This window comes from Sinocyclocheilus grahami, unplaced genomic scaffold (assembly GCF_001515645.1).
Source record: "Sinocyclocheilus grahami isolate Dianchi unplaced genomic scaffold, SAMN03320097.WGS_v1.1 scaffold208.1, whole genome shotgun sequence".
NCBI lineage: Eukaryota > Metazoa > Chordata > Actinopteri > Cypriniformes > Cyprinidae > Sinocyclocheilus > Sinocyclocheilus grahami.
The window spans coordinates 671,043-686,708 of NW_015505387.1; the positions used below are offsets into that span (position 1 = coordinate 671,043).

Genomic DNA, 15,666 nt, shown 5'->3' on the forward strand with positions numbered 1-15,666 from the left:
GTAGAAACACAAAGATTAGACTCAACAGCGATGAAGCAATCTTTAATGGGTTGTTAGAGGCCTGATTTAGTTAGTAGCTGATGTCTCTACAGCCTGGGCTTTAATGAGCATCAAAAGAATGAGTAGGAGGCGAGGACAGTCAGTGTAAATGAACATAATCGTCTCGTGCCACCTGCTAGACATCAATCAGTAGCAATGGGGCTAATTGATAAGGCATTATTAGCAACTTTCCCTTTAATGGGAATTGTATTTCATCCTGTCTGAACGGCTAAGACGGAAAGTGTTTGGCGTTGAGGCATCAGGAGCAGATGGCAAGGTCAACAGCTCCAGCAATCCAGCGAGCAGACAGACTCATTAACTGCCTGGCCAGGTCAGCACCAGTGAGGGGATCTGCATTACTGCAAATGCTTCATAAAGAGACTGTTAGAAACTGAGCACACACAAACACTCTAAACAAAAGGTAATATCACTGACTATAAATCAGGCTTCCTTAAGGACAGGCTCTCTGGAGAGTCAGATAACATCCGTCTGTTAGTACCAGTTTTTGTTAACATTGGATTCAAGTATAAATTAATCTTGGGTTCAGATGGCATGCCATGGACCACAAACAAACCATTTACAAAGTATCTCATGTAGATTGCGGAATAAAATGGCAAAGCTTTTTTACAAAGTCTGAAAATTTGAACTCTGATTGCAGGCTTCTTCATAATTATGGGAAATCAAGGTGTGCAGGTTTTAGTTAATCTGCTGTGCTTTGCTGTGCACAGGGAATGAGTGCTTCTAAGGAATACTTTCTGGTTTGTGTGTGTGTGTGTGTGTGTGTGTGTGTGTGTGTATGTGCATTTTTGTGACAAATGAGGATATAAATTTGTATAATGACAGAGGTATGACATAGGTATTACAAGGAGAAGGTGGCTTTTCAGGACATTACCCCATGTCCCCACTTTTCAAAACGCTTATAAATCACACAGAATGGAGGGTATTGAAAATCTGAAATAGCACAAAGTTTCCTGTGAGGGGTAGGTTTAGGTGTAGGGCAATAGAATATACGGTCTGTACAGTATAAAAACCATTACGCCTATGGAGAGAGCCCACTTTTCACACAAACAAACCTGTGTGTGTGTGTGTGTGTAGAGAGAGAGAGAGCAATAAATTAATATTTTTGTTTTAGTGTTGAAGACAACACTAAATACTTTTATATTTTTACAAAAGATTTCCATTTCAAATAAATGTTGAAGTATCTGTTCGTTAAAGAATACTGATAAAAGTTTAAGCTTCCACAAAAATATTAAGCGGCTCAGCTGTTTTCAACATTGCTAATAATAAGAAATGTTTCTGAAGCTGCAAATCAGCATATCAAAATTATTTCTGAAGGATCATGTGACACTGAAGTAATGATGCTGAAAATTCAGCTTTGCCATCACAGAAATTACATTTTTGAAATGTATTAAAAGAGTTATTTTAAATTGTAACATTATTAACAATATTACTTTTTGATCATCAAATAAATGGATGCATGTATTGTCCTTTTTATTGTTCTTAAATGCCATCCTTGTGTTCATTTAGTGCAAAATAGTTTATTTTACTTCTCATTAACAATTTTAATCAAATTAGCTACAATAGCTTTTTGTTGGGAATTATGCTTCCTCTGATTGAAAACACACACACACACACATTTGAGCCATTCCAAAGCAAATACAAAAAAAAATTTACTGAATTTTTAGCATACACATTTTCTACATAACCTTGTGTTGTTGTAATGGTTTAAAGAGGGCTGCTCTGATCTTTGAGTTATTCAGGTGTGATTATGGTTGTTTTGACTACCTCAAGCTGGCTTAATTCACTGACCAGGTGAGCTCCAAATCTTCTGCATTTAGAGGAAATGTGTGGCACAGAAGTTCTGTCGGACGATGAAAACTGCTCCTCTCGGTACACACAGCCTGCACTCCCACAATCCATTTCAGCTCAGACCATAGCTTACAGCTAGTAAGTAATTACTTTTTGATCAAGAGCTATGCCCTTGTTGTTGCACAGAATGCAATCTAGACTAACAACATGCCTGTGGTAGTGATTCAAGCATTTATTTTTCTCACTGTGCACTAGGAGACCAATGGATTATCAATACTGTACCATTAAGATGTGTTGCTTTTTGTGGAAGGAAATGAAGATTGACACCATAGAGTGGCTGTGAAGAGCCCCGGAGAGCGGTTTACTTCACAATTAAAATGGCAGTGATGGGAGTGAAAAAAGGAAATGTATTTCAGGATTGTGAAAATGTCCACAGAATGGCATAGAACATGGGAAGTGGTGTCCTCAGGGCCGGTGTTGGAAATATTCATACATTGGGAGATTTCCAGTGGCACATGTCATGGATGCTTGTCGTGTACTGTAAGATGCACAGAAGCACAATAATTTGTGAAAGAAGGATTTGCCATTGCATTTTACACTTTAAAGTGGATCCATATTTAAGTCAAACAGTTTTATTCAGTTTTATTTAAAATCAACAAATCAACTACTTTATTAAAATTATATTATAATTGTTTAAAACAACAGTGATTTAAATCTAGCATTCAGGATATTATTTAATATAATATTCATATATATTAGTTAATATATTATATAATATATTAGTTAATATTTTTTCAATTTAAATTTTAAATTTAATCATCTACTTTGATTCTTAAGCAAACCTCTTTATCATGAATTTCTTTGTTTAATTTCATGTTTGGACATACTCTTCAGTGGCATATGGGAACGTTTTTGTCAACTACACTGAACAAAATGATAGGCCTTTTGTGTACATAGACAAAGTCTTAGATTTTTGAGTTCAGCTCATGAAAAATGGGGGCAAAAACAAAAGTGTTGCGTTTACAATTTTGTTCAGTGTAGATAAATGCGCTGTTATTTCATATTTAATTTCACTCAGTCCAGTTGGTTTCCTCCATATTTCACAAAGGAGAATGAGTGCTACAGCTGTAACTAAGGGCAACAGCTACTAATTTGATTGATATCTGTTGCGGCTCCACCTTCTTTCTCCATCTCTGATTGTAATTCTCATTCCCCACCAGCACTATAGCAGCATTTTGCATCATGATAGACACAATGGTTGGAAACAGTTCTACTGTCTTTCTGTCCTTAACTAGTATACCATCTACCCCCAATACCCATCATTACAAAGATAGTTAGAGATTGGAATTTTTGCTCACATTTCATGTGCAGATATACTGTAAAACAGCATTGTGTGATGGGTGTCAATACATCTCCGATATGCAAAAAAAAAAGAGGAAAAAAAGTGATTCTGTGACTAGTTCTGCTTGTCACTCAAGCCTTAACAAACATAAACAATCCACAAAGACATTTGCTGTTATTCAAGTAAGATTATTTTTTATGCAGATCAACACCTGTTCAGCTCACGTTGCTTTATAAATAGATCTGCCGCTGGGAGAGGAGTGAAGAGATGTGACAGCTTAATAGTCCATGAAGATTTTTGATAGGCAGAGAAACCGGGTGGATGACAGTTTGTGCTTTGTGTATCCCTTAGGAATGAATCAGTATAAACTCACTTAGCACTCAAACAAATATCAAAACATAGGGCTCTTCTTTGTCAACTTGAGGTCCAATCACATGACAGAGGAGGTAGTTTGGGACAGGACATGGTTTCTGAATGGATTTGGAGTAGGTCTAGATTGCCACATGATATTCAGGAAAGCGGCTGGGAAATCTGTGACAGTCAGTGAGTGTGCTGCTGAATTTATGTCCCCTAAAGACTGATGATTTTAGATATATCCTTTGTTCATCAATCATGTTATATAAAAACCGTTTTCAGCACGTTTACATCTGGTATTGACATCCCTCTTGGTCTCTTAAGCTCACCAAGGCTGCATTTATTTGAAAAAAAAAAGTAATATTGTGAAATATTATTACAATTTAAAATAACTGTTCCCTTTCAGTCGGTCACTCTCGACGTCACGTCGGATGACCAACGAAATTGGGATCTCGCTTAGAGGGACCAATCTACTTCGAGTGTAAACTAAATGAGCCAATGCACATTGGCATGCGATTATTGCATCCAGCTGCTGCTGATCACAGCGTGAGTATAAGTAGGCAGCAGATGCACCGCATATTCAGCTTTTCGCTTTGGAGCGATCACATCGTTCTGCTCCTGACTACTCTACTGAGAGAAGAAGACTGAACGAGTTCAGCGCGCACTTGGAGAGCTCTTCGTGTTGGCGGACGGCGCTTCAGAGGTGGTGGTTTCCCGTGTCGAGTGGGTTGCACACATCAGGCTGCACTACCCCCTTCAGGATCTCGTTACGGTATCGCTGTGCATTCAAAATGCCATCAATAAAATGCACCTGTGTTCGTTGTCCATAACATACGCCTGCCCATACCATAACCCCACCGCCACCATGGGCCACTCGATCCACAATGTTGACACCAGCAAACCGCTCACCCACACTACACCATACACGCTGTCTGCCATCTTCCCTGTACAGTGAAAACCAGTATTCATCCGTGAAGAGAACCACTCTCCAAAGTCGCGGATCCCATCGGGCAGCCAGGGGGGGCTACTTCAGGCAGTAGCGCGGACGGTCTGAGGCACTGCGCAGCCAGTTGAGCTGCCAATGGAACGTGCTGGGCCCTCTACAAGGAGCGTACAAGCCGTATCCTTTGGCGCTCCTCCCAACGACCAGATGTAGATTGCTGCATCGTAGGGTGAGCCAGACCTTTCTGGAGAGAATGATTCGGCTGCGCTGCTCCCCTCCGGGACCGTAACAATGCCTGAATCGGATCCAGAAATAATGGCTATGCTTTCCCGGGCCGCCGTAAGGGTAGGGCTCGAGTGAAGACTTTCACCGTGTCCCGAGCCCTCAAGGTTGCACGATTAACCTTGAGGGCTCGGGACACGTTCTCGGGGTGGTCCGCGCTGGTATGCAAGGGGGCGGAGTGCCCGTGCCACTGCCTAGATCTGGGGATCCCTCTGGTGGCAGCCGTGGGCGTCCTTTTTCTGGCGGTGGGAAGACTGGTCTTATGGTCACGGTGAGGAATTCCCTTCCGGGGATGCCCAAGCCCGGGGGGGTCCGAAAACCAGTCAGTATCTGTTGTGACCACCATTTGCCTCACGCAGCGCAACTACAGCAGGGCCCATTTGAGCCTTTTTGCAGGCGGTTGAGCTGAAGTTCCTTTCAATGAAGACTTTGCTCCTGCTAGCATTGGTCTCCATCAAGAGGGTAGGGGACCTGCATGCATTTTCGGTCAACGATTCGTGCCTAGAGTTCGGGCCGGCTGATTCCCAGGTGACCCTGAGGCCCCGGTCCGGCTATGTGCCCAAGGTTCCCGCTACTCCCTTCAGGGATCAGGTGGTGAACCTCCAAGCGCTGCCCTCGGAGGAGGCAGACCCAGCCCTGGCTTTGCTCTGTCCCGTCCGAGCCTTAAGGGGCTACGTTGACCGGACGCAAAGCTTCAGGACCTCAGACCAGGCTATAGGCGAAAACCTGAATATGCGCTGCATCTGCTGCCTACTTATACTCACGCTGTGATCAGCAGCAGCTGGATGCAATAATCGCATGCCAATGTGCATTGGCTCGTTTAGTTTACACTCAAAGTAGATTGGTCCCTCTAAGCGAGATCCCAATTTCGTCGGTCATCCGACGTGACGTCTCTGTTCCCTCCTTCAGGGAACGAGGGTTACCATACGTAACCGAGACGTTTTTTATATTTATATATATTGTAAATTAAATGTATTCCTGTGATGGAAAAGCTGAATCTTCAGCAGCCATTACTCCAGTGCTCAGTGTCACTTCTACTACTTTACTATTTGCATGACATTTTTCTTATTGTTATCAATGTTCAAAACGATTTTTTCAGCATAACATTTTGTGTAATATATTTTAAATAATATATTTCACAAAAAAAGTATTTTTAATAAATTAATATTTTATTCACAAAGGTGCATTAAATTGCTCAAAAAATCTATTTCAAATAAATGCTGTTCTTTTAAACTTTCTATTCATCAAAGAATCCTGAAAAAAATGTATCATGGTTTCCACAAAAATATTATCAGCAAAATATGTAGAAACATTATTAATAATTGAGCAGTAAATCAGCATATTAGGATATTTTCTGAAGGGTCATGTGGCACTGAAGCCTCGAGTAATGATTGTAATGAATGACTACGTACAAATACTGTACACTCATGATTAATTTCTTCGTAAGCCAAAAAGTTTGGTTGTTACTGTATACCAACTTTTGTTTCTTATTTAAAAATGTATTTTGCTTTGTCATTCTGATGAGTTAAGTGATGTGTATAGTCACAGAACACTCCCTTCAAAAAAATCAGATCACAAGTGGCCACAGGAGACTCGTTTAGTTGTTTTAGTTGTCATTTGGTTAATAAAACTCTTATTTTGCAGTGTTGTCAAACGCCTGTCTGCTAGTCAGCATATTTAAGAGATATAAACCCAAAAGATAGTGTGATGCCAGCTGGTTTTCATGGGTTGGTAGTGTCACGGGACGGTCAGGAAAGCACACCGTGTAAACAAAGGTTCTGGGTCCAAATGCAGGTGAAAACTTCTTTATTATAACAGATAGGCCGACAAGGCAAAACAAAAACAGGTCTAGGGACGACGAACACCATTACATACACACACAATACAGCCAGGCCGAGTGGGTTTTTTTTTATTTAATTAAATGTTTTTATTAGTTTAATATAATTTAATTTGTTCTAAATTACAGTGTGTCGGCACACAGCTCCAAATTCTTTCAGTGTTTTAATGACGTTTTCAAATTTCTCTGATTATTCATGTGTTTGTTTACCTCTCTAGCTTTTGCCGCTGTTTCAGGGCTCAGACATCCAGAAGTGATAACGGGTAATGAAAAAAGCGTAATGCATTGTAAGAGAGTGATATGTTTGTCAAGCAACATGGTAAACATTACATTATTCAACACAGTTCAAAACACTAATGTGTTTTAAATGCGTATTTACTTCTCTAATTCAACACTAATGATAAACATCATTATTGCCACTAGCTGTCTATACAGGTGATGGAAGCAATTATCCATAAGATTCAGCGCACCGGAGAGTGACACTTTATTTCAGCTGTATTCAATGGGAAGTCAATAGAAAAATAGAAAGTCCCTGGTGACGGCCACATACTGACCTTCTGACTGATAGTTGTGTGAAGAGTAATCCCAGCTCCCATTGATGAATCTTAGCTTCTCGCGCTCTAGATGCGGTCTAATTGAATTTCCTCGGTCACAATGAAAACTTACTCCAACCTGCCAGTTTCGGGCTGCACCTTTGATAAGCAGATGACCCCCGTGGAATTGAGGTCACCGGCAGCAAAAACAAGAGTGAGTGAAAAAAAATTAAGTTTCTTCACCAGTCAAGCCTCTGTATCGACTCATAAGAGCAAAGATGTCACGTGGGTCTGTGAGTTTTGTCTGTATTTCTAGACACACACATGCTGTTTGATTTAGCAGCCTCATCCTCTTCACAATAAAAGTCCTTTATAGCAGTAATGAGAACTGTTACTCACACATTTGAATGGAAAACATACTTGAATAATGCATCTCTTTGCCACCTAGTCATTCCTCTAACAGCATTTGCCGCTCCTTTTGGGAGCTGTTGGTGCAGACACAAGAAACAGATGTTTGCCGCTGCAATAATATGTAGAGCAGTCACTGCAAAGTCACGCTGGGACTGAGATAAAATTATGGTGTAGCGTGTCGGAACGGGATGTTATCATATCCCTTGATTCTCCTGTAAATGCTCCGTCGAATCCGACCAGGACCCTGCTAGTTCCCTGAAGGAAACATCTCATCCATGGTTTTTCCTGTGAGACTCTGGGCTTTCTACAAATATCACAGTTGAACGGATAGTTTAAAACTGAAATGTGACCCTGGGCCACAAAACCAGTCTTAAGTCGCTGGGGTATATTTTTATCAATAGCCAATAAAACATTGTATGGGTCAAAATTATAGATTTTTCTTTTATGCCAAAAATCATTAGGATATTAAGGAAAGATCATGTTCCATGAAGATATTTTGTAAATGTCCTACTGTAAATATATCAAAACCTAATTTTTGATTAGTAATATGCATTGCTAAGGACTTCATTTGGACAACTTTAAAGGTGATTTTCTCAATTTTTAGATTTTTTTGCACCAAGTCCGAGGTCCGAGGTTGTTGAGACCATCCTCCAATCCAGAGCTCCCTCAATGAGGAAACTGTACGCCTTGAAGTGGAGGTTTTTCACTTCTTGGTGCGGAGACCGCCACCTCGACCTAGTTAACTGCCCAGTTAGTACAGTGCTGGAGTTCTTGCAGGCCCGTTTCTCCGCAGGGTTGACCCACTCCACCCTGAAGGTCTACGTGGCGGCTATTGCGTCTTACCACGCCCCTCTTGGTGGCCAGTCAGTGGGCAGACACCCCCTAGTTACACGTTTCCTCCGCGGTGCGCTGAGGCTGAGGCCTCCGGTACGGCCTGTCGTGCTCCAGGCCCTCGGTCCTCGTCTTTTAGGAGATCCAGACCAGCAGAAGCTTAACTGTATGTGTCCAGTGCGAGCACTGGACGCATACGTCCACAGAGCTGCGGTGGATAGTAGATGCCATTTCTATTTCCTATGAGTCCTCTGATCTCCCTTCGCCTCTTGGGGTCAAGGCTCACTCTACTAGAAGTGTGGTGGCCTCTAAGGCCTTCCTGGCAGGTGTCTCCATGCAGGACATCTGCGACGACGCAGGATGGTCCACTCCCCTGACCTTCGTCAGGTTCTATGACATAGACATGCGAGCCACTCCTGGCTCCTTTGTTCTCGCGCCTTAGCTGTGCACGCTTCCACACTAGGCGAGATTGGAAAGTCTGGCGGCATGGGCATTCTCGTTCCCTAAGCGTCTTCCGACGCAGCTCGAGTTCCTGAAGAGGAACGTCTCAAGTTACGTATGTAACCATGGTTCCTCGAAGGAACGAGACGCTGCGTCTCAGAGCCATACTTTCGGTATCTCTGCCAGTGCTTGCTTCATTCCTAGAAGCTGACACTGGTCTCACCGCACGTGCTTTTATAGCTTCCTGGTCACTACGTCACCCGCCCGTGACGTCTCGCCCATCTATTGATTATTATTATTATTATCATCATCATCACAAGGTAGATTTAATAATAATAATGCCACCACTAACAATAACAACTAACAGTTGTTATTATTATTGTTGTTGTTGTTGTTGTTGTTATACCATATTCCGCTGGGATAGGTTTATTGATATATTGCTCATTACAGTATTGTGTGACAGTAGCCATAATATATTTGTCGTATATATATTTTCTATGATACTGCAATAGTCAATATTCAGAAATGTGTCTTGTCAGTTAGTTAATTCATTACTACTATGGGTTGTTTTGTTATTTCTGTTTTTCACACAGGGTTGGTTTTGTATCATTTAAACCAGTTTAAATGATACATTTCAGTTTGATATATTGTTAGCTGTGAATGATGTTAGTATGTGTTGACAGTGTTTTCTTTAGTCGACTTTCTAAAAATACTAAAGCAAATTAGCATTTCATCAGCCTCTGTCGATCTGTGAATTCCTGTTCTCTCTTCACTGAAGATGCTATGAGTGTTAAAACCGAGCCCCCTTCTGCTGCAGTACATGATCCTAGCATGCTGATCTTACATCATATCAAACAGACTCTCTCCAGAGAGAATTTAGCATCAAACGTCCAATAAATAACCGCAATCAACAGTGACATGCCAATATGGTGCTATGCGCAGATCAGAGTATTGATGCCATAAGATTAAAAAAAAATCAATCGGCCGATGAATGACAAATTACACCTTGAGTAACCTCCACTAGCTGCCTGTTGAAATAATCGTACAAAACAAAACAATCTTACATTAAATAAACTCAGCATTTTAAAGAAACAATTTTAAGGCGAGAGTGGTGTGTCTTCATGTTCCGTTATGAAATAGTCTACCAGATAAACTCTTGTTCACTGTTGCTAGGGCTTTCTCAGGTTTCAGACGCTTAGCATTTAATTTAATATCAGTCACATAAAAGTTGACATAAAATCATAGTGGCGCTTGTAATCACATACAACATCACATAGTGGCGCATCTTTCATGGCGCTTGTAATCACTCTAGCTTGCTTTCCGTGTCACAGCCCATTTCAGAGCTCTGTAGGCTTGAATATTGGTGCATTTTCCCTTTTTCATGCTGCAGATTGACACGTTAGCATGCCAACCTACCTGCATGTAATTTCAGCTTGAGTTGGCCTGAACTAGACTGGATTGATTGGTGGCGCAGACACATGCTGGGTCACCAGCCTTAAATAATCCATAATAGAATGGGGAGCGTGAGCAGGGGGCCTTGAACATCGCATTCACAGTGACAAATGGACAGTTCAATCAAATTAGAACTAGCAAAAATATTTCTGTAATAACTGGAATCCTTGAGGCAAGCCTTGACCCAAAAAGTGTGCTGTTTGGGGGTCCCTGGATATGCCTCTGTGGGCCCCTCCATGGCTGATGGATTTAATGTGGCCCTTGGAACAGTCTATCTGTCTCTTCTCTTCTTCATAGACTGCTGCTCACTGGAGTGAGCTGAGGATTACAGTATCTTATTAGTGCAGGAAAAGAGACAGCCATTCACTGAGTCATCCTGTCTGTTGGTCCACATGGGCCACACATCCAGCTTCAGAGCGCCTGAGGATAGTGGCTTTTTTATGCGCTACTTAGAGTTTGAGAGGTTTTTTTGGGGGTGGGATGGATTCTAGTCTTGATCCTTCGTCTATGTGCGGCATTATTTGGGACTTTTTATTATTAGCGGTGCTACCAAAGATGTGTGTTCAAATCCATATACACCATTTATGCTGTGAAGGAAAGGTGCATTTGTAGTGTTTTTTTTTTTTTGATTAAACTTTTTTTCACCTGCTGATTGATAAAACAGGTGAAAAAAAATCCCATAGATTTAGTGAAGTAGGGACCCAAAACATATATCGAGACTTGAAGTGGGCTTTTAGGGACAGTTGGCAACCACATCTTAGCATCTAGTGGTGACATGTACTGTACCTGTCATTTTTTTTTTATTTTATTTATTTTTTTATTATTATTATTTTTATATGCATTTTAATAATTGTATTATTGCGTACATATATCTATTTAATTTATTTAAACTTTGGTCTTATTTTCTCATTTAATATCGTTTAATATAATGTTTTATATTTTATCGTTTCACTATTTTTGTTATATGTATAATTTTATAAATTTATTTAATCTATCTATTCATTTTATTTATTATTTATATGTGGTCAGATTTGAACTCAAGCATGTTAATTAATTAAGTAATTAATGTATTTATTTATTTACATAATTTATTGTTGTTTCATTATTTGTATTGTTTTTTTTTTATTTAATTAAATGTTTTTATTAGTTTAATATAATTTAATTTGTTCTAAATTACAGTGTGTCGGCACACAGCTCCAAATTCTTTCAGTGTTTTAATGACGTTTTCAAATTTCTCTGATTATTCATGTGTTTGTTTACCTCTCTAGCTTTTGCCGCTGTTTCAGGGCTCAGACATCCAGAAGTGATAACGGGTAATGAAAAAAGCGTAATGCATTGTAAGAGAGTGATATGTTTGTCAAGCAACATGGTAAACATTACATTATTCAACACAGTTCAAAACACTAATGTGTTTTAAATGCGTATTTACTTCTCTAATTCAACACTAATGATAAACATCATTATTGCCACTAGCTGTCTATACAGGTGATGGAAGCAATTATCCATAAGATTCAGCGCACCGGAGAGTGACACTTTATTTCAGCTGTATTCAATGGGAAGTCAATAGAAAAATAGAAAGTCCCTGGTGACGGCCACATACTGACCTTCTGACTGATAGTTGTGTGAAGAGTAATCCCAGCTCCCATTGATGAATCTTAGCTTCTCGCGCTCTAGATGCGGTCTAATTGAATTTCCTCGGTCACAATGAAAACTTACTCCAACCTGCCAGTTTCGGGCTGCACCTTTGATAAGCAGATGACCCCCGTGGAATTGAGGTCACCGGCAGCAAAAACAAGAGTGAGTGAAAAAAAATTAAGTTTCTTCACCAGTCAAGCCTCTGTATCGACTCATAAGAGCAAAGATGTCACGTGGGTCTGTGAGTTTTGTCTGTATTTCTAGACACACACATGCTGTTTGATTTAGCAGCCTCATCCTCTTCACAATAAAAGTCCTTTATAGCAGTAATGAGAACTGTTACTCACACATTTGAATGGAAAACATACTTGAATAATGCATCTCTTTGCCACCTAGTCATTCCTCTAACAGCATTTGCCGCTCCTTTTGGGAGCTGTTGGTGCAGACACAAGAAACAGATGTTTGCCGCTGCAATAATATGTAGAGCAGTCACTGCAAAGTCACGCTGGGACTGAGATAAAATTATGGTGTAGCGTGTCGGAACGGGATGTTATCATATCCCTTGATTCTCCTGTAAATGCTCCGTCGAATCCGACCAGGACCCTGCTAGTTCCCTGAAGGAAACATCTCATCCATGGTTTTTCCTGTGAGACTCTGGGCTTTCTACAAATATCACAGTTGAACGGATAGTTTAAAACTGAAATGTGACCCTGGGCCACAAAACCAGTCTTAAGTCGCTGGGGTATATTTTTATCAATAGCCAATAAAACATTGTATGGGTCAAAATTATAGATTTTTCTTTTATGCCAAAAATCATTAGGATATTAAGGAAAGATCATGTTCCATGAAGATATTTTGTAAATGTCCTACTGTAAATATATCAAAACCTAATTTTTGATTAGTAATATGCATTGCTAAGGACTTCATTTGGACAACTTTAAAGGTGATTTTCTCAATTTTTAGATTTTTTTGCACCGAGCCCGAGGTCCGAGGTTGTTGAGACCATCCTCCAATCCAGAGCTCCCTCAATGAGGAAACTGTACGCCTTGAAGTGGAGGTTTTTCACTTCTTGGTGCGGAGACCGCCACCTCGACCTAGTTAACTGCCCAGTTAGTACAGTGCTGGAGTTCTTGCAGGCCCGTTTCTCCGCAGGGTTGACCCACTCCACCCTGAAGGTCTACGTGGCGGCTATTGCGTCTTACCACGCCCCTCTTGGTGGCCAGTCAGTGGGCAGACACCCCCTAGTTACACGTTTCCTCCGCGGTGCGCTGAGGCTGAGGCCTCCGGTACGGCCTGTCGTGCTCCAGGCCCTCGGTCCTCGTCTTTTAGGAGATCCAGACCAGCAGAAGCTTAACTGTATGTGTCCAGTGCGAGCACTGGACGCATACGTCCACAGAGCTGCGGTGGATAGTAGATGCCATTTCTATTTCCTATGAGTCCTCTGATCTCCCTTCGCCTCTTGGGGTCAAGGCTCACTCTACTAGAAGTGTGGTGGCCTCTAAGGCCTTCCTGGCAGGTGTCTCCATGCAGGACATCTGCGACGACGCAGGATGGTCCACTCCCCTGACCTTCGTCAGGTTCTATGACATAGACATGCGAGCCACTCCTGGCTCCTTTGTTCTCGCGCCTTAGCTGTGCACGCTTCCACACTAGGCGAGATTGGAAAGTCTGGCGGCATGGGCATTCTCGTTCCCTAAGCGTCTTCCGACGCAGCTCGAGTTCCTGAAGAGGAACGTCTCAAGTTACGTATGTAACCATGGTTCCTCGAAGGAACGAGACGCTGCGTCTCAGAGCCATACTTTCGGTATCTCTGCCAGTGCTTGCTTCATTCCTAGAAGCTGACACTGGTCTCACCGCACGTGCTTTTATAGCTTCCTGGTCACTACGTCACCCGCCCGTGACGTCTCGCCCATCTATTGGTCTGACTACACATGAGGTTCAGAGCCGGTCATGCTGAAAGGCGTTCCCTAAGCGTCTTCCGACGCAGCTCGAGTTCCTGAAGAGGGACTGTTTTTTTTTCTCTTATTCTCACTATTCCTTATGATGCATGCATTGAATTCTGGGAAATGCCTGGGAACTGGATGACCTTGTGGTCTGTTATGAAAAATGCACTCGGTTCAGCTCACCCCAGAATGGAAGCAGCAGCATTATTATTCTTTTTCAGAATTTTATGTCTGTATTTAATAATTTGTTAGATGTCAATGTAGAAAAATGGGACAGGTTATGAATTTTTAACAATTAATTTTGAAGGTGTGCCACATATATTGAGTATGCAGACGCACAACTTGACACAAGCATAAAGCAATAACTCAGAATTACGATTCAATCTCCACAGGGCCTTTTTTTCTTTGAGGGTCTAATAAATGTGTCTTCATTTTGGAATAATTTCCTCCATCTGTGGGAGTTTAACCGTATTGGAAGCGGGTTTGGGTGCTAAGAGTCAATTATTCTTTAACTGTGTGACCTCTCAGACCCCAAAGGGAGGGTTGCCACAGCGACCTCGCTCAAGGGCTCAGGGGTAAACGTTTTAATGGTGTTCCTAGTCAAAGACTTCATACTCTGTTAATTACTAATTATATAAATCTGCATTACAGTATTATCCTGGCCTATCATGCAGCTAAATCTGTCATGCAGGAAAAGTGAATTTTCATGCCTGAGTAGCGATGCAGGCCATTTGGCATATTCACAAGTGAATGAAACTGAATGTGGAGGCCTCAGCGGTTTGTCGTGAAGCGCAGAGGGAGTATGAGGTCAGAAATCCGGGTAATTGGTGCTAAAAGAAACACAAAGCAATTAATAAAACAATCAGTGTTTAAGATTCAGGACTATGCCTGTTCCCCTTAATTGTATTTTGCGTTTTATTGCGAAAGATAATTACATTCTCTAAAAAAAACACCCCTTTTTGTGGTCTAATATCATAACTATTTCCGCTCATATTGAATTGGTTACGCAATTTGAATTAAATGCAATGCAAGCAGAGCAATTAATTGAGAGTGTGTTATTTTCAATGCACTTATTTTTGTCTGGATTATAGAGATTTGTGCATTGAATCTCATATTTTTGACCCGTTGCAAAAGTGTTTCGAGCCATCAGCCAGGATTAAAGTCCAGACGTTGTGTCAGAGAAGAGCAAGATTGTCTGAGAGGTCTATTTTGATGTTGACGCCCTGGGTAACACTGGAGGGCAGTTTAAATATAACGGTAATTGCATGTGCTCCTAATGTCTGCCAAGATAGTGAGACAGAAGCTCTCTATGCTGCCCTATTTCTTTCCTCCTAGAGACTCTCTTGCCAAGTGGTGATGGATGTGATGTACACTGATTTGTGACAGACAGGTTGGAGCAAGAACTCAAATGACCAGCAGGATTTAAGATGATGCATTTCTGTCATATTGCTGGAGCATCTGACCACACCGCAGCTAATTGGAGAATGCGGTTATTGGATTTGTTTTGTGCTTATTATGAAGCATTGACCTTAAATGCTTGACTGCTCATGCAGTGCAGTACGAGTTTCGGTCTACCTAGACACCATATTTGGGCATCATAGGGGAGTTCAGATGTTCGGTATAAGCATCTGCACACTCCTATGATGTGCAAAAATGTGTGTTTTGGCATTGATGCCAAAAAAAATCAATTTGAACATTGAAATGGTGTCCAAAAACCAATTTGAACATTTGAATGCAGCTATGATGTACTAAAAATATATTTAAGCATTCAAATGATGCCCCCCGCCCCCCCCCCCCCCACCCCACATCAACAC

At 41.3% G+C, this 15,666-nt stretch overlaps 1 protein-coding gene and 1 long non-coding RNA gene across 2 annotated transcripts in view; both read left to right on the forward strand.

The window, feature by feature from the left end:
- unc5a (unc-5 netrin receptor A) overlaps nt 1-15,666 on the forward strand; it is a 210,424-nt gene that overhangs the window by 115,180 nt on the left and 79,578 nt on the right. The window lies entirely within an intron of this gene.
- LOC107595745 (uncharacterized) lies at nt 270-2,253 on the forward strand. Its single transcript, XR_001610295.1, has 3 exons — nt 270-460; nt 1,878-1,986; nt 2,104-2,253. It is a non-coding gene; the product is annotated as an uncharacterized lncRNA (long non-coding RNA).